This window comes from Elephas maximus, chromosome 11 (assembly GCF_024166365.1).
Source record: "Elephas maximus indicus isolate mEleMax1 chromosome 11, mEleMax1 primary haplotype, whole genome shotgun sequence".
In the NCBI taxonomy this organism is placed as follows: domain Eukaryota; kingdom Metazoa; phylum Chordata; class Mammalia; order Proboscidea; family Elephantidae; genus Elephas; species Elephas maximus.
In genome coordinates, this window is record NC_064829.1 from 16,699,067 (window position 1) to 16,717,973 (window position 18,907).

At 41.6% G+C, this 18,907-nt stretch overlaps 1 long non-coding RNA gene across 1 annotated transcript in view; it reads right to left on the bottom strand.

Annotated features, from left to right (window-relative positions):
• Window positions 1-11,648, bottom strand: part of LOC126085547 (uncharacterized) — a 136,671-nt gene extending 125,023 nt beyond the window's left edge. Inside the window, exon 1 of the long non-coding RNA XR_007519303.1 lies at window positions 11,604-11,648. This is a non-coding gene — a long non-coding RNA (uncharacterized LOC126085547). The remainder of the gene's footprint in view (window positions 1-11,603) is intronic.
• Between the last annotated feature and the right edge of the window lie 7,259 nt (window positions 11,649-18,907).

Consider the following 18,907-nt stretch of genomic DNA (forward strand, 5'->3'; position numbering starts at 1 on the left):
TATATTTACAGAGTATTTTCTTAATGCTCAGAGCTGTTTTAAACACATTTATGTGTGCTATCTGACTCTCATAAGACTTGTGGGGTCAATATTATTAGTTGCATATTAAGTATGAGAAGGAGTCCCCGGATGGTGCAAAGGTTTAACGCACTTGGCTGGGAACAGAAGAGCTGAAGGTCCAAGTCCATCCTGAAGTGCCTCAGAAAAAGGGCCTGGTGGTCTGCTTCAGAAAAACCAGCCACTGAAAACCCTGTGGAGCACGGTTCTGCTCTGACACACGTGGGGTCACTAGGAGCCAGAAGCAAGTAGAAGGCAGCTGGTGAATACGAACAAGCCTAGTGCATATGTTCCCATGAGCGTAGGAAAAGCCACCATAAATTGGATAGCTTGAAACACAGAAATTTACTCTCTCATGGTTCTGGAGGCCAGAAGTTCAACATCAAGGTATAGACAGGGTCATGCTGTCTCTGAAGGCTTCCTTCCTTGACACTCCTCAGCTCCTGGTGGGTGCCAGCAATCCTCGATGCTCCTTGGCAGCATCACTCCAATTCTTTCCTCTGTCTTCACATGGCCTCATCCCCAATGTCTGTGTCCTCTCCTCTTCTTATAAGAATGCCAGTCATTGGGTATAGGGCCCACTCTAATCCAGTATGACCTCATCTTAACTAATTACACCTGCAAAGGCCCTATTTCCAAATAAGGTCACATTCTGAGGTTCTGAGTAGACATGAATTTAATGGGTACACTACTGAACCCAGTGCACACACAGAGCTTCAGTGGGGCTGAATAACTCTCCAAATTACAAAACTGGCTGATCAGGATCATCACCCAGATTATCTGATTCTTGTTCCTCTTCTCTTTCTACCTTATGAACAGCCGCCTTCCTCCACAACGTTGTTTCTTAGTGAAGTAGCCTATTTGTCTTGTCATTAGAACATGTCGCAGCCTAGTACACAGCCACTGCATAGCAGAGCAAAGTAGTGTGGTTAGTATCCAAGTCCCAGTGCCAGAGTGCCTTGGGTTTGTTTCATCCTGGGTTTATTAAATCCTTGGGCCAACTACTTCTCTTATCTGTGCCTCTGTTTACTCATCTGTAAAACAAAGATAATAATAGTACCTATTTTGCAATGAGGGCTAACCAGTCCCGGTTACTGTGAAGTCAGCTCCGATTCATGGCCCATGTGTGTGAGAGTAGGGTTTTCAATGGCTGATTTTTCTGAAGTAGATCTCGAGCCTTTTTTCTTAGGGATGGACTTGAGCCTTCAACCTTTGGTTAACAGCTGAGCACTTAACCAGTTTGGCTACCCAGGGACTCCCTATGACAATTAAATGATATCATATACCTAAAATGCTTAGAGCCACACTTCATACACAAAAAGTACGTGAACTCCCAACAGGGCATGGGGAGCCGCCCTGCTCTGCTACCACCTCCAGAGGTGCTGAAATGCTGAGGAGCTTCACCTTTACAGCTCAAGTCTGCTCCCTTTCTCTCCTTGAGCCTTCCTCTCAACCAAATCATCACTGGAACCAGCCCTGCCCAGGGGAAAACTCACTTTCCTACAACGCCAGAAATTTAGGGGCAGGGGCGGGCTCTCAGGCAGAACAGATTGATTGAACTGCTTTTTTTCTAAGCTGATCTGCTCTTCTACAGTCTTTTATCATTAGCTTTGTGCATTGGCTCCCTCTTGCTCACTCAGCTCACACTGGCTGTCAACTCAATTCGATTTCAAGCTTTGGTCTCCCCCCAAGGCCTTAAAACAATTCTGAGAACGCAGTAGGCGCTCAATAAATGTTCACTGGAATGAATGAGTGTGTGGGCTCTGATGGAAGTTCAGTGTGAGAAAAGAACAATGCAGAAGGTAGTTGGATTTCCTATTTGTTTTTAATTGTTTCTCTGTTGCTATATTTGGCATTTATCTTCCTAATGAGCCCCTAGGGAGGATTCTACCCACATTGAATTTGAGGCTGGCTGATCACAGAATCCCTGATTTAGCCTCATCACAGCAGCTCATTTAACAAATGCTTTGTCAGACAGGCCAAATGCATTTTATCCTCAGAAGAGCCTCAGATCCTTGTAGGGCCTGCCTGGCTCAGAAGAGACAGGCCAGGTTCTGACCTGCTCGGTACTGTGCTCTGCAGCCACTGAGCCAGTAGCTCAGCCCTCTGTGCGTTAGTGTCCTCATCAGTAAATGGGGCTCGTTAGTCTCCCCTTCACAGGGCTGCTGTGAGGACTGCTTGGAACAACAGGGGTAAAGCCAGGAGAGCAGCAACTCATGTGCATTAGCTTCCTGGGGCTGCTGTCACAGAGTACCACAGACTGAATGGCTCAAAAAACTGAGATTTGTTCTCTCGCATTTCTGGAGGTTGGAAGCCCAAATTCATGGTGTCGGCAGGGCCACACTCCGTCTGGAGGCTCATGGGGGGACCCTCCCTTGCCCCTTCCAGCTTCTGGTGGTCCCAGGTGTTCCTTGGCATCTAGATGCATCCCTTCAATCTCTGCCTCCGCTGTCACACGGTGTTCTTCTCCTGTGACTCTCTGCGACTCCTCTCCTCTTCTTTTGAGGACACGAGTCACATTGGATTAGGGCCCATCCTACTCTATGTGGCTTCATGCTAAATTAACTAGTTACATCTGTAAATTTGTTATTTTCAAATAAGGTCACATTCATAGGTACCAGGAGTTAGGATTTCAACATATCAAGAGACAAAAGTCAACCCATAACATCATGTAAAAGTGCCCCTGTACCCATTCTAGCAGCTGATTGTAATCCATTCTCCACATTATCACCAGAATGTTCTAGAAATTTGTTCCTATCAACCCACTGCTTACAAGTCCTTCAGTGACATGCCCATGCCCCCAGGCTGTCCGCGCAGGCTACAGTTATACACTTGTCTGCCTCACCGGTCTCATACCCCACCATTCACCCCCTCCCCGTCAGCACCCACACACTTTTTTGACCTTCCAGCAATACTGAGGTAGCACCGCACCTTTGACCTTCCAGCAATACTGAGGTAGCACCGCGCCTTTGACCTGCCAGCAATACTGAGGTAGCACCACACCTTTGGTTTCGCAATGCTCTTCCTTTCTTCATACCGTTCCCTTGTCTCTCCCGGCTTGTGCCACTCAAGCTTCCCTGAGCAGATACAATACCACCTGCTCAGGGAAGCCTTCCTTGACCACCACACCTGATTCGAATATTAGATGAGCATCTTTCTCAGGCTTTTAGAGCATCTTGGACTTACCTATGTCACAGCACTCACCACCCCATAGAGCAGCTTTTTTCAACTGGGGAAATTTAGCCCCCTCAAGGGACATTGGCAATGTCATCACAACTGTGGGGACAGTGGTGCTACTGGCTTTTTATTGGTAGAGGCCAGGGATGCTGCTAACATTCTACAATACACAGGACTGTCCCCACAACAAAGAATTATAAAGCCCAAAATGCCAATAGTGCTGAGGGTGACAAATCCTACCACGTGGAATAATTATCTGTAGTGCCAGTCTCCTCTGTTAGACTATAAATACCTGTTTTAGGGATGGAGTTGATTTTTATTCATCGTTGTTTGTTCCCCATGAGCCTAGGATATTATCTAATGTACGGTTGCTGTTGAGTCAACTCCAAGTCGTGGCAAAAAAGAATGTTACCCAGTCCTGCACCATCTTCATGATCATTGGTTTGTCTGAGTCCAGCGTTGCAGCCATTGTGTCAATCTATGTCATTGAAGGTTTCCCTTGCCTTCATTTGTCCTCCACTTTACCAAACATGATATTCTTTTCTTCTCCAGTGATCAGTCGGTCCCTCCTGATGAAGCGTCCTAAGTAAATCTTAGACAATGTTTTGTTGTAATCCATAAGGTTTTCACTGGCTAATTTTTAGAAATAGATTGCCAGGCCTTTCTTTCTAATGTCTCTTATTCTGGAAGCTCTGTTGAAACTCGTTCATCGTAAGTAACCCTGCTGGTATTTGAAATACAGTGGCCTAGCTTCCAGCATCATAGCAACACACAAACTACCACAGTATGAAAAACTTACAGATGGGTAGTGACAATGTGTAATACCCATTCAACAAACCCTTGTTCTTTTCTCATTGATTCTTCCTCTTATTTTTGAATCAAGCTCACATTATTTTTGAGAGGCTTATTGTCTCTCTAGCCTACTGACAGGAAGTAATTAATAAGCAAAACCAATTTTTTTGGTCTACTGGTGTCAAACTTCTATTTACCCAGGATTACAATGCTGAATTACACTAATCATTGAAGACCAGACGAGTTGTGGGATAACATCAAGGATATCGTACATGAAGAAAGCAAACGGTCATTAAAAAGAAAAGAAAAAGACCAAAGTGAATGTCAGAAGAGACTCTGCAACTTGCTCTTGAATGTAGAGTAGCTAAAGTGAATGGAAGAAATGATGAAGTAAAAGAGCTGAACAGAAGATTTCAAAGGGCAGCTCAGGAAGACAAAGTATTATAATGATATGTGCAGAGTTAGAAAACCAAAAGGGTAAAACATACTCAGCATTTCTCAAGCTGAAAGAACTGGAGAAAAAATTCCAGCTTCAAGTTGCAATATTGAAGGATTCTATGTGCAAAATAGTGAACAAAACAGGAAGCATCAAAAGAAGATGGAAGGAATACACGGAGTCGCTGTACCAAAAAAGAATTGGTCGATGTTCAACCATTTCAGGAGGTAGTCTATGATCAAGAACTGATGGCACTGCAGGAAGAAGTCCACGCTGCACTGAAAGCATTGCCAAAAAAACAAGGCTCTAGAAATTGACAAAATATCAATTGAGATGTTTCAATATATGAATGCAAATGTATCCAACAGAATGCGGAAATTATTGAAAAATATCATTAATATCACACTCAAGTAGAATTTTTCTAAAGGTAACTCAAAAGTGGTTTCAGCAGTACATCAACAAGGAACTGCTAGAAAATTGACTCAAATTCAGAAGAGGACATGGAACAGAGAATACCAGAAAGATGTTTATCTGTGTTTTATTGACTATGCAGAAGCATCTGACTGTGTGGATCATAACAAATTATGGATAATGCTGCAAGAAGGGGAATGCCAGAACACTTAATTGTGCTCATGTGGAACCTATATGTAGACTAGGAGGCATTTGATCAAACATAACAAGGGGATGCTGTGTGGTTTAAAATCAGGAAAGGCGTGCACCAGGGTTGTATACTTTCAGCGTATTTATTCAATCTGTGGAAACCCTGGTGGTGTAGTGGTTAAGTGGTATGGCTGCTAACCATAAAGGTCAGCAGTTCGAATCTACCAGGCACTCCTTGGAAACTCTATGGGGTGGTTCTACTCTGTCCTGTAGGGTTGCTATGAGTCAGAATCAACTCCACAGCAATTTTATTCGATCTGTTTGCTGAGCAAATAATCCAAGAATCTGGACTATATGGAGAAGAATGGGGCAACAGGATTGGTGGAAGACTCAGTAAAACCTGCGATATGCAGATGAAAACAACCTTGCTTGCTGAAAGGAAGAGGACTTGCAGCACTTACTGATGAAGATCAAAGACCTACAGCCTTCAGTATGGATTGCACCTCAACATAAAGAAACCAAAATCCTCACAACTGGATCAATAAGCAACATCATAATAAATGGAGAAAAGATTGAAGTTGTCAAGGATTTCATTTTATGTGGACCCACAATCAATACCCACGGAAGCAGCAGTAAAGAAACCAAATGATGTATTGAGCAAATCTGTTGCAAAAGACCTGTTTAAAAGTGTTAAAAGCAAAGATGTTTCTTTGAGGACAAAGGTGCACCTGACCCAGGCCATGGTATTTTCAGTTGCCTCATATGCAGGTGAAAGCTGGACAACGAATAAGGAAGACCAAAGAAGAAATGATGCCTTTGAATTATGGCAATGGCGAAGAATATTGAATATACCATGGTCTGCCAGAAGAACAAATAAGTCTGTCTGGAAGAAATACAGTCAGAGTACCCCTTGGAACAGAGGATATCGAGACTTCGTCTCACGTTCTTTGGACACATTATCAGGAGGGATCAGTCCCTGGAGAAGGACATCATGCTTGGTAAAGCAGACGGTCAGCAGAAGAGATAAAGACCTCCAATGAGATGCATTGACACGGTGGCTACAACAATTGACTCAAACTTATCAACAATTGTGGGGATGGCACAGGACCCAGCAGTGTTTCATTGTGTTGTACATAGGGTCCCTATGAGTTGAAACTGACTCGATGGCACCTAACAACATAACAACACCAACGCACTGCTGATATTATGTATTTAGGAAACGAGAACCCACAAGCAAAGCCATTTCTTCTCTTTGGAATCCTAACATCAATCATTCTAGCTAAATTATGGAACTGGTGCAACTCCAAGAAAACATTGGCCCGACAGCATTTTATTAAATGGTTCCAACAAATTAAAACTTAGTCTTTAGAAAGGTTGTATCGAGAAACAGATACATATCATTATTTCACAACTTTTCCCTCAGAAAATCCTTCCTTTGGGCTAACCCTAGTCCACCACGCTTTAGTTTTTCCCTGTATCTGTTTGTCCTCCACGGAGCTGAATAACAAGCTAATGCTTCTATAGTACTGCTCACTAGGGAGTGATCCATCACAGCATGCTTCACACTTAACGGCAATGAAAGAAAGAGGAAACAAGAAGATGCTTTGATTAAAAGTTAAGACAGTAATCACATACTGAATCAGAATTCCACACATTAATTTTATATCAGAAAGCAAGGTCATTAATTCAAGAACAGTGAGATTCTATATAATATCTTCAGACCAAACTAGCAGAGCTTCATTAAAGACCAAGTTACCTTTTAAGAAGTCTCAATTATTGCAACATTTTAGGATTATAAGTTAATAAATAGCAGGAAAAAATACAAGCAGAGAGATTTAGTCAAGTGAGTAATACAGTCCCTACTGAAATCTCTTCCTCTCCAATCAAACAAAACCAATAGGACAGTTAAAATGTCTTAGTATGTATTTAACTTATATGTTTGACACGTGATCAATTGAAATTTCATTTTAAAGCTCCCTAAACCATATTTTACTGTTTAAATTTCATATTTGGCAAGAGCTATGTTTACAAAAAGAATCTCCCACTTCTTAGAGGTGACGAGGAAAAGTCATCAAAGTCAAAATCCAATTTCAAATGCTTAAGAGTAGGGCTTTGGAGTCAAACAGCTTAGGGTCAGTTCCTATCTCTGTCATTTACTAGCTGTGTGACCTGGGACCAATTGTTTAGCCTCCCAAAACCTCAGCTTCCTCCACTGGGAGATGGATATAATAATAATTTGGAATTACTATGAGGATTAAATGAGATGAAGCAGAAAAATTGCTGAGAATGAGTCCTGGAACATAGAAAACTAGTTGGTAGGTGTTAGTGACAATGAGTACTATTACTGGCCTACTAATTTTATGACCTTAGTCAAGTTATCAGCTTCACTTTGCCTCAGTCTGTTCTGAGAATTAGAAACAGAATATGTAAAACACTTGTCCAGGATTGGAGTTCCATAAGTGATATCAGACATGAATTTTGGGGAGCCATAGAGTAGAGTGTTATGGATTGAACTGCATCCCCCAAGAAGGTATACTGAAATCCTAACTCTAGTACCTGTAAATATGACCCTGTTTGGAAATTTTAGTTTTCTTTTGTTACGTTAATTAGGCCGTACAGGAGTAGGGTGTGTCCTAAACCTAATCACTTCTAAATGCTGTCTTATGTAAAGAGCATAACAGGCACAGAGACACACAGAGGGAAGACAGACAGCAAGGGACCCCAAGGAACACCAAGGAATGCCCAGGGCAACAGGCAAAGAAGGACCCTCCCTTAGAGCTGATGCCCTGGTTTGGATTTCTAGCCTCCCAAACTATGAAACAACAAATTCCTGTTCTTTAAAGTCAGCCACTTTGTGGCATTACATTATATCAGCCCTAGCAAACTAAAACTGTTATCATCATCATCACTGACATAATTCTCTTGGGTTGTTACTTGACTTCTAAGTGATTGCATATTGGCTGAAAGAAAAGGAGTTAAGACACCTCCATGTTTAAAAACATTGACATAAATGATTGCATCTACATAAAAATAATATATGCATATGGGCGAGGACTGAAAGAGAACAGAGAAGAACAGAGACTGATTTCTTTGGGTGGCAGGCATGTGGATAAAGTTTTTTTTTTTTCTTTTTCTTTGATATCTACTAATGTTACAACTGTTTAATAATGACTTTTTTTGGCGGGAAGATTGTATTATGTAAATAGTATAATGAATCTTCATATACTTACCAGTCATCTTCAACAATTAATAATGCTGTTTTTTTAGTCTTGAAGGGAAATTTAAGTTGGCACTGTTGCTAGTTATAATCTTTGATAAATGAGTGAGACAATAAAACTGACCTAGAATAAGCAGATGAGGAGTTTGGAGAAGAAAATAAAAGGATCTAGTTCACTGAAAACAACACTCCAGCTGGATCAAAGTACTGGGAGCACACCTAGGCGTGTTCATGCCACATTTTTCCTTTTATTTACTCAACAAGCATTTATCAAGCACTTCCTATACACCAGGCCAGGTGCAAGACCCTAGGAATGCAAAGATGAGAGAGTCACTGGGGAAACAGCACAATGAAGACAAAATCCATGCACTTAATGAATGCCTACTCTAAATCTAAACAAATTATTTCAACACATGGTTCTCAGTGCCATAATGGAGATATGTGTGGGCTGTAGAGGGAACACAAGACAGGGAGGAAGAAGTTCTGCTAGGGAAGGGGACAGTGCAGAAGGATCCAGAGGAGGTCTGAGCTCAGGTTAGAGGCTGGGTGGAAACTGGGGGTGATCAGAGCAGGAAGAGGAACTAGCCGGAGTGGAGATAACAGGGAGAGCTCGGTACTCGGCAAAATTACACGACCTTGCAGGGCTCTAGAGTGGGAAGCAAACAGGTAAGAGGCAGCAGATGGAGCAGGGAAAGTAGAGAAATTGGCTGTCATAGAAAAGAAATGAAAAGTGTACTCTATCAGTGTTACTTTTTTCTCAAAAAACAACCTTTAAAGAGTTCTTTGCCTTGAGTTAGTGACTTGTCTTCGTATAATGTTGATTCTGCTTAACTTAAGTTTGAAGAGCATTTCATCATACTGGTTTAATAATTTTAGAAAATACAAAAGTTTGGCTACAGGTCCCCAAGGAATTAATGACTGTGCATTGTTGTTGTTGTTAGGTGCCGTCGAGTCGGCTCTGACTCATAGTGACAGAACGAAACACTGCCCGGTCCTGAGCCATCCTTACAATCGTTGTTATGCTTGAGCCCATTGTTGTAGCCACTGTGTCTATCCACCTTGTTGAGGGTCTTCCTCTTTTCAGCAGACCCTGTACTTTGCCAAGCATGATGTCCCTCTCCAGAGACTGATCCCTCCTGACAACGTGTCCAAAGTATGTAAGACGCACTCTCACCATCCTTGCTTCTAAGGAGCATTCCAGTTGTACTTCTTCCAAGACAGATTTATGGTTTCTTCTGGCAGTCCATGGTATACTCAATATTCTTCGCCAACACCACAATTCAAAGGCATCAACTCTTCTTCGGTCTTCCTTATTCATTGTCCAGCTTTCACATGTATATGATGCAATCAAAAATACCATGGTTTGGGTCAGGTGCACCTTAGTCTTCAAGGTGACATCTTCAACACTTTAAAGAGGTCCTTTGCATTAGACACTTGCAAAATTTAATAATTTAATGTTGTAAAGGATTTTGATATTTTGAGAAAAAAATTAAAAGGGAATTGAAATCTTGACTAAGTACTAGAAATACTTTAAATTTTTGCAGTTATATATTACGTCCAATTAAGTAAACTTTATTTCCACACAAACACATCTTTCATGGTTGTAAATCCTCATCTATGCTGGGCCTTTTGCAAGCATACTTGCTTCTTTCTCAAACACACCTAACTGGCCTGACCTCTAGGTCTGCATTCTGCTGCTAGAAATGCTTGCCTTTGCATGTCCCAGAGGAGGGGCCCTGTATACTGCTTGCTTCCCCAGCTCAGTATTCCAGGGTGGGGCTTGCATGGAGGAATGAGAATGAATGGCATCTCCACCACCCAGTTTGGAGCCAGGAAGTACAAGAAGTGAGTTGCTCAATTTCCTGCTTGGTTGCCCCAGGAAGTGATAAGTCCAACAAAGAGCTTAGAATCAACCACGGAGTGGGGAAGGAGAAATCTTTAATTTGGCTGCATTTAAACACTTCACTCATACAGAGAAGAGACACAGCAAGATCAGCTTCACTAGTGGGCACTGATCTCCCATGGCCAGCAGGGTTGTTCCCACGTATGGCAGGTGCAGAGCAGATGTTCTACATTCACCCCTCTTGTCCCGTAATATGAGAAAGCCAGTTCCCCCAATGGGAACAGATATAGAGGTGGGGTTGGCCAGATGCCATATGACGCCCACGCATGTGCAAGAGACAGAGAAAGTTACTGTGTGCCCAGAACAAGGGGAACGCTTCTCTGATAAGAAGAAGAAACTGAGAGAGAGAAAGCAACCCAATGTTTTGGATGCAAAGCCTTTGCTTAAGCGACCTGTATTGGAGGTGTAGAGGCAGACCATTCCCCCCAACAACTACAAAATCTCTGAATTTCATACATTTATATGAATGGTTTTGTGTCAGCTTTCAGTTATTAGGCAGCTATGAGAATTGGAGATAAAGTTTTGTTATAAGAAAACAGGAAAGTCGTATTTCTGCATGGTTTAGTTTGGCTGAAAAGCATGCATGCTGTTTCTACAGAGGTTTTTTAAATTCAAAAACAAAATTAATGAAAACATTACGGGAAAGAAAGCAAAACATGTTTTTTTGAAAGAGACAGAAAATCAACCTTTGAATGATTTGAGGTACTATAAAAATTTGTATACGTGGATTCAATCTGTCCTTCAGTTCAGTAAATTGGAGTAATTTGCTTTGGCTTCGGTTTAGGTCACATCCCTGTAAATACATCTCCCCTTCAAGAGACAAATATGCCCCACAAGGATAATCCTTGAAAAGTACCTCATGTCCCCCAAGATCTTCTCTATCAGTTGGTAAGCAGATGCAATACCAAGAAGTGGAGTCAAATTTCCTGTCTGAAAGCTTCTGTTTCTGTGTACATAGATTTGTGGTCATAGAAGAGCCCAATCTCCATTCTCATCCTTGAGGTGTTCTGATAGGCTCCCAGGCAGTGGTGGATTTTCCGTGAAGCAAACACAGCTTAAACTTCAGGGCCCCTCACTTGCCCAGGATACTTCAAAGGCCCTAGGTGAGACTCTAGCACTGTGTTCACATTGTTGCATTTTTAAAAAGAAAATTTATAAAAGTAAGGCATTTGAAAACAATCCACTTTGACTTACCCACCATCACTCAGTTCTGTGAGACTGGCATGGCCAAGCATCCTTGGTATCTAAATAAGGGGAATTTGAATAAGAAATGCATTTCATTTGGGTTTAGTGGGATATATTTATGTGGTTCTGTCGGGGGACAGCCCCAGCAAAGAAATACCCTCACTATGCATCCTGGCAGATAATCCAAAGAACTGACACATAGCCCTTTGCAGATTCATACGCTCAGGGAAACTTACTGACTCAGGCAAGGAGCTGCTCTCCAGTGGTGGCCGGCTGGAGTATTTTCCGCAACCACCTAGCGAGGGACCCAAGCTTATATACCATTCTCGGTTGGAACCAAGGCTTGTTGTTTTCTCCCACGTCCTTGGGCAGTCAGTGTTCCCAGGGACTCCACGTCCAGGCCCAGATGTTTCCTTCTTGTTGCTAAGGCATTCTTCGGCCTTGGCTGCTGGCCCAGTCATGCCACTCCCAACCTTGTACCTTAGCCCGAGTCCATTCTGAATTCATCTCCAGCATGCTTCGGGGAAGAGCAAAGCTGATTCCATTAGGGAGGGGATGCATACAGCTGAACAGCATTACCCTACAGGTTCACAGTCACGTCCATGTGTGATTAAGTTATTGCCAGCCATCCTGGGGTCAGAATAGCTTCCAGGACAACTGTTACCACCCACTGAGTATATCAGTTGATATTATGAAATAAACGGGCAAAACCAGAGGTCATATTGAAATAAAAGTGTGTCTTGTTAGTCTCCTGACACCAGAAGCTAATTTGTGGTAAATTCTTCCACCTGTCAGACATTATGATACCTTGTTTGCAAAGTTGGCCACAATAACTCCTGTTATCCCACACTTCCCATTAAAGGATGGAGTCTACTTCCCCACTCCTGGAATCTGGGCTAGACCTGGAACTTGGCTGGACCAACAGAATGTAGTGGAAGTGACAAACTCAACTTTCTGCACTTCAGTAAATGCAGCTTCCACTCTCACCCTATTTCTGCCAGATGAAGAAATCCAAGTTAGTTTCCTTGAGGATGAGAGTTCACAAGAAAAAATATACCCAGCTGATGGCCACCACCAATCACCTGATATGTGAGTGAGGTCATCTTCATTCATCCAGCCCCAGCTGCAACTTCATGAGTGACCCCAGGTGAGACCAGCTGCTGAGCCCTGCCCAACTTACTGATCCACAGGATGGTGAGCAAATAAAGTGGCTGTTGTTTAAATCCTCTAAGTTTTGGGGTGGTTTTTATGCAGCAATAGATAATTGATACAGACATGGAAAACCGACTGTGCCTAGTCAAAGCAGAAGTTCTCTTCAGTCAGTAATGTACTCATAATAATGCAGTGCATAAAATGACAAATGAATCATACATTTTCCTTTCATCCTTGCCTCCCTTTTCCCTTTCTTTTCTTTTGCTCTCTTTCTCTCTTCCTTCCTCCCTCCCTCCCTTCCTTCCTCCCTTCTTCCTTCATCTCTCTCTCTCTCTTTATTTTATAGAAATGACTTATTTGATAAAACTCAAAATTTGGAGTAGTGTTTTGGAACATTTCAGTATAATAAATGAGAAATTATAGACCTGAATGTACATGAAGGATATTTTTGTTATCTTTAAATTTATTTATGAAAGAGTATAGAGAAAACTCAGATAAAAACTAATGAAATATCAAACTTTAATTTAGCATCATTCCAGAATATGTTGTTGCTGTTAGGTGCCATCGAATCAATTCTGATTCTCAGTGACTCCGTGTGACAGAGTAGAGCTGGCCCACAGGGTTTTCTAGGCTGTAATCTTTATGGGAGCAGATCCCCAGGTCTTTCTTCCAGGGAGCCACTGGGTGAGTTCCAACTGCCAACCTTTCAGTTAGCAGCCAAGTGCTTAACCATTGCACTACCAGGTTTCCTTTCCCACAATGTAGATCATGGAAGTAAAAAAAAAAAAAAAGAAAGACCAAGAAATTTTTTTCAGATTAAAGGAGGCTAAAGAGACATGACAAATAAATGCAATGTGTGATCCTTGATTGAATCTTAGACCAGGGGAAAAAAATCTTATTTTACTCTAAGGACATTAGCAGGCTAACTGTGAAATTTGGATAAGTTCTGTCAATTAGATAATAGTATTGCATCAATGTTAGTTTATGCTTTTTAAAATTGTACTATAGCTACATAAGAGAACATCGTTTTTGTTTTTTATGTTTGTTAAAAAATACACACTGGAGTATGTAGAGGCAAAGGAACATTATGTCTACAATTTACTCTCAAGTGATTCAGAAAATATGTACTTGAAGTTATGTTTTTACATATGTATACAAAGCATGTGTGTGGGTATGTGTATGTGGATACAGGTAATAACAAAACAATGAAGTAAAATGCTAGAATTTGGAAAGTCTGGGATAAGGGTATGTGGGAACTCTACTCTTTTGGCAACTTTAAGTCTAAAATTATTTCAAAATAAAATGTTTAAAATTTTAAGAAAAGTAATGGAATGTGAAACGAAAGTGATGAACAATTAAGTAAACTAAAATTATTTGTCAATGGAAAGCAAATTTTAAGAGGGACACGGTGGAAGGAGGCAGGAGAAAATGAAATTGAAGCTTTAAATTGGAATGGACATTTTCTAATACCCAAAATGAACCAAAAGCTGGAGAATTTACCCAAGATATGTTTAAGCAATAGAAAAGGGAAAGTATAGTTGAAGGCAGTAGCTGGAGAAAAAAGAAAACTCACTTTTGTGCCCTAGAGTTCTGATTGGTCAGTACACCAGTCTCACCCTATAATCTTCCCAGATGTCTAGGGAGAGTCGCAAAATAGGAAAAAGAAAAAAAAAAAAAGGTGTATTGGAACTCTCCTCAGAGTGTAGAAACTCATCTTCGCCACATTCTTTCCTGGAATGACTTTTGTTGCTGTTTTTAATTTTCTTCTCTTTGAACAAAGCCTTTCTTAGGAGCCTGTAACCCATTTTCACAGGAAAGGCCCTATTTGCTTCTGGGAAGTTTGATTCTGTTCCAGGGCATTGTTTTATCTGGTGGATCAAACTTTGCGAGAAAACATTTGGTTTGACTTCGCTCTCTCCAGTCTTGATCAGAGACCCCAGAAGAGGAGACTTTTAGCACTGGAAGAACTCTGAGGAGGAGACTTTTAGCACTGGAAGAACTCTGAGGACTCTTTCAAAGGAAACCCTCCATTTTACAGCTGAGAGGCCTGGGGGTGAGAGCACTTCAGTGAATCCACTCCAGGTCAAACAGGTAGTTGAAGCTGGTCAAGTTAAAGCTGGTCAAGAACCTGGATCTCCCGATTCCCGCCTGTGATCTGCACTCTAGCACAGGACCTCTAAGATCTCAGGAGTGCTTGCTGCCTTCCCTGGTCAGCTGGGGAGAAGCTTGGAAGGAGTATGTAGGTCAGGGGAGACAAGGGAGGGGCAGAATCTCCCTTCAAAGCTGCCAGCACCCAGAGTTGCATTACCTTCAGGACCTGCATGTCACAGACTGAGTCAAGGTGCTGCACTGCTGTCATGTCATGTTACTGAGTGCAGTTCCAGCCAAGCACCCATTTGAAAAAGGACTTTTGTAAGTTTGTTATCATTCTCTTAAAACAACACAGCATTTTTGTCTTTTAAATATTGAATCATTAATTGAAAAAATTGGAAAGAAAATGTAGAGAAAAGATTTGGAACATGACTCAACAAGAGCCTAGAAAAAAGAGAAGGCTATTTTATGTTAGCTTCAAACTCTGGGCCACACTTTTCCTCTGTAATTTGAAAGGGTTACAGTACAGTGAAACCTCTGAGAGCCGGAATCCAACGTGACTGCCTTGCGTTTCCCAATTTTCCGCCTTTGACAGTGTGCAGCCTTACCACTTTTCTATCATTCTCTATTAGTGGAAAATATTTGAGCTTTCTAGATTTCTTCCCACGGTCTCTTGGAAATCATGTTTCTGTTCCTTTTACTCTTCTTATTTTTAGACCCTGCTTCTTTTGAGAAGCATACAAATGCTCGTATTCTCTACCCTCACCTTTGGAAATTACTCCTCTATAAATTGATTCTTAAATCACTAAAGTGCTTTTTTGCAAATGAAGCGAGAGAGAAGTGGCTTTGCTGTTGGCGGACTGGTCTTGGAGGAAAGGCCCTGAAGCCCTGGAGACTTGGTTTTCTTTGTGCCAACTGGAGAATTGTTCTAAGGACTGAAAGTACCCTCAGCACGAGCCTGGCATATACGACAGGCTCAGTAAAGGAGAGCTGCTCTATAGGATCCCTAAGAGTCAGAATCGACGTGATGGCACAGGGTTTGGGTGTTGGTTTTTATGGGGTAGTGGAGGTTCAGTGATAGAATCTGCCCTTCTGTGCGAGAGACCTGGGTTCAGCTCCCGGCCAGTGCACCTCATGTGCAGCTACCACACGGGGTTTGTGTGTTGCTATGATGCTGAATAGGTTTTTTTAGAGCTTTCAGACTAAGACGGACTAGGGAAAGGTCTGTCTATCTCCTTATGAAAATCAGCCAGTGGGGACCCTATGGATCACAGCAGTCTGATGCAGGGCTGGGCAGTGTTTCATCTCATAGATCAGGGGAGCACCATGAGTCAGGGACAAACTTGGCAGCAATAAACACAACGTCATTGTCATTGTCTTACTTCTTCCTTACTTTCCATAGAAAAATACAGAGGTAACTTATCTAATTGAAAGAAATTAGGACAGGCGTAATGGAAATTAGGCAGCACATTATGAAAAGTGGACAGTAGGCATCAAGGGAGTTTAATCTGCTTTGTTTTTGCTGACTTTTCCCTTTCTGATGTGTTTGTGTGTATTTACTCCGCTAAATACCTGGTGTTTCTCTTTTTTCTTTCTCCTACTCATCTCTCATTACTTCTATGTATAAGACACTATGGCATTTGATATTGGGGAAGGCAGCAAGTTAAGGACACTGCCCTTAAGCAGGAGGAAGAGTGGGTGACGGGGGAGGGTAGGTATAAAATTGAATCTGCAATTTGAATTTAGGAGGGCCCAATAGACTTTTTGCAGTATAATGATTTTTATTAACTAATTGCAAGACTTAGCATAATCCCAAGAATGACATTTTGTAGGTTTAGTAGATTCAGCAGTTCTATCAACGAGCTAGATTAGCCCCAATGACACAATAAAAATCTTATGTTTACTGAAAGCTTATAAGACAATGAGCCCTAGGCATTTTTCCAAAAAGTAGAATAGACAGTGAAAGTAAATGAAATAGAAAATAGATACGGGGTGGGGAGAGAAAGAAAGAGAGAGGGAGAATGTATTAAATATGAAAAAAAACATAGGGTTTAATGACCTACATGTATACAGCTGGGAGGGATTGGGGAAGGTTGTTATCTTTGAAAGCCACTGTGGGAGTATGACAGCACTCAAGATCAAGTTGACACAGCATCATCTTTTCCTAGAAGAGTGTTCAAGAAAAATTTTGTTTTCAGCAACTTCAACAAGTATCATTTGAAATGGGCTGTTCTTGTTGTTTTTAGGTGCCATTGAGTTGGTCTTCCCCTTTTTCACTGATGTTGTCCTTCTCCAAGGACTTGTTATATAAAAAGTTCTGCTAAAAAGTTACCCAGCTATCTTTCGAAGCCAAACAAATTGTTTTTAACCTGTGGACACTAAAGACTCTCTGAAGTATGTCATCAACCAGAAACTTGCGTTCTTGAACTGTTGATTCTAATCTTAGAATTCAAAACAATCAAAATGTCTGAACATCAGCAAAGACCACAAAGCAAGGCTTAACAAAAACCTCGTGTGCCAAGTCAGGAAAGACTCTCTAATGTCTGTTTGGTACTTCTGAATGTATAGATAATTGAACTGAGATTTAGTGTTGCTGACTGATACCCCCAAAGCTACACAGCCAATGGCCAAGCCAGAGCTGAGTTGAATTCCAGCATCTTGACTCCTGGTCCAGCAACTTTCCACTCTTCTACACAGCTGTTTCCCAAAAACACCTTAAAATACTACCCTTCTCAGGGATATTTTATTTTAAAAATAATCAAACCTTCAAAAAGAAGAGGAATGAAGCTCTAGTTGGTTCAATTCCAGGCTTTAGTCAGAAGATAGAAATATTTTGGTCATCAGTGTGGTCTCTCTTGTGCCTTGAAGAGAGGTACCCCATGAAGAGGGATGGTTATCTACTCTCCCTACAGTTAAGACTAATTTAGGGGATGAAAAGGGAGAAATGTGGTGGATTAAACAATTCTGGGTGTCAATTTGGAGCTTCTTCGCCCTCCTCCCCCTCATAAGAGTAGAAAGCAGGTCCTGGAGGGAATATGACATCATGATATTGGGTGCTGGAGAGAAGAACGGATTTGCACTGGGGAAACTTGGATTTCTGACCTAGCTCTTTTCATGAATTTCCTGGGAAACTGGCCTTCTCGTTCAGCCTCTCCGAACCTCAGCCTCCTCATCATGAAATAGAAAAGCTATCTACGTGAGAAGGTTGTGGAAGCGATTAAGTGAAATAACAGACGTGAACACTCATTGTAGATTATAATTCACTATACAGATTTAAGTTATTATGAATTGGTGCACTTTTTCAAAAATTGATTACTGCTCAAGCACTTGCCATTTAGCAAGTTAGCAAATGCACAGATGGAACTATAGGACTTTGGGGTCTGATAAACTTGGGTTTTAATACTGGTTCTACCGTATTTTTCCTATAGGATAGTGGGCAAATTATTTTTATCTTTCTGAGTGTTGGTTTCCTCACCTGTGGAATGGAGCTAGTGATCCATCTACCTCTCAGGTTAATGTGAGGATTAGGTGAGTTAGTGCACATACAGTGCTTGTTTGAGGCCTGAGACATACTTAACTGCCCTGTAGTGTGAACCAGTTTTATTAATAAAAGAAGCTAAGATTTTTCTTCCCTGTGGAAACTAACAAACAGAATTTGGTCCTGAAGGTTATTACTAAGGCAAGATTGGGCTTTCATCTTTATAAGAGACACTTGCCTGAGCTGGTTAAAAGGCAAAGCAGATGGGAGAGAAAAGCACTTAAGTGCCGTTGCACAGGGTTGTTTCCAAGGCATCTAACTTATGAGCTGTTACTACCCATCTGAGTGCACTCGTGTTGCCACAGCAAAAATACAAGTGGGTGGCTTTGAAGAACAGAGATTTATTTTCTCACAGTTCTACAGGCTAAAAGTCAGAATTCAGGGTGTTGAATCTAGGGGAAAGCCCCAGACCCCAGATGAGCTGGTCCTTTCAGGCTTCTCTAGCCTCTCCCTTTGCTTTTTCCACTGGCTTCATCTAGCTGTTCCAATGAGCTTGCTTTTTCCAAACCCAGCCACCTAAAGGCCTTCCTTTCCATTGCCCCTCTGCCTCAATAACTCTCACTAACACTTTCAGTCTCCCCTTAGACATGCTGTTGTTAGCTGCTGTCTTAAGTCATCTAGTGCTGCTACAACAGAAATACCACAAGTGGATGCCTTCAACAGAGGGAAATTTATTCTCTCACAGTCTAAGTGGTTAGAAGTCTAAATTCAGGATGTCAGCTCCAACGGAAGGTTTTCTCTTAGGTCTGGGTGAAGGTC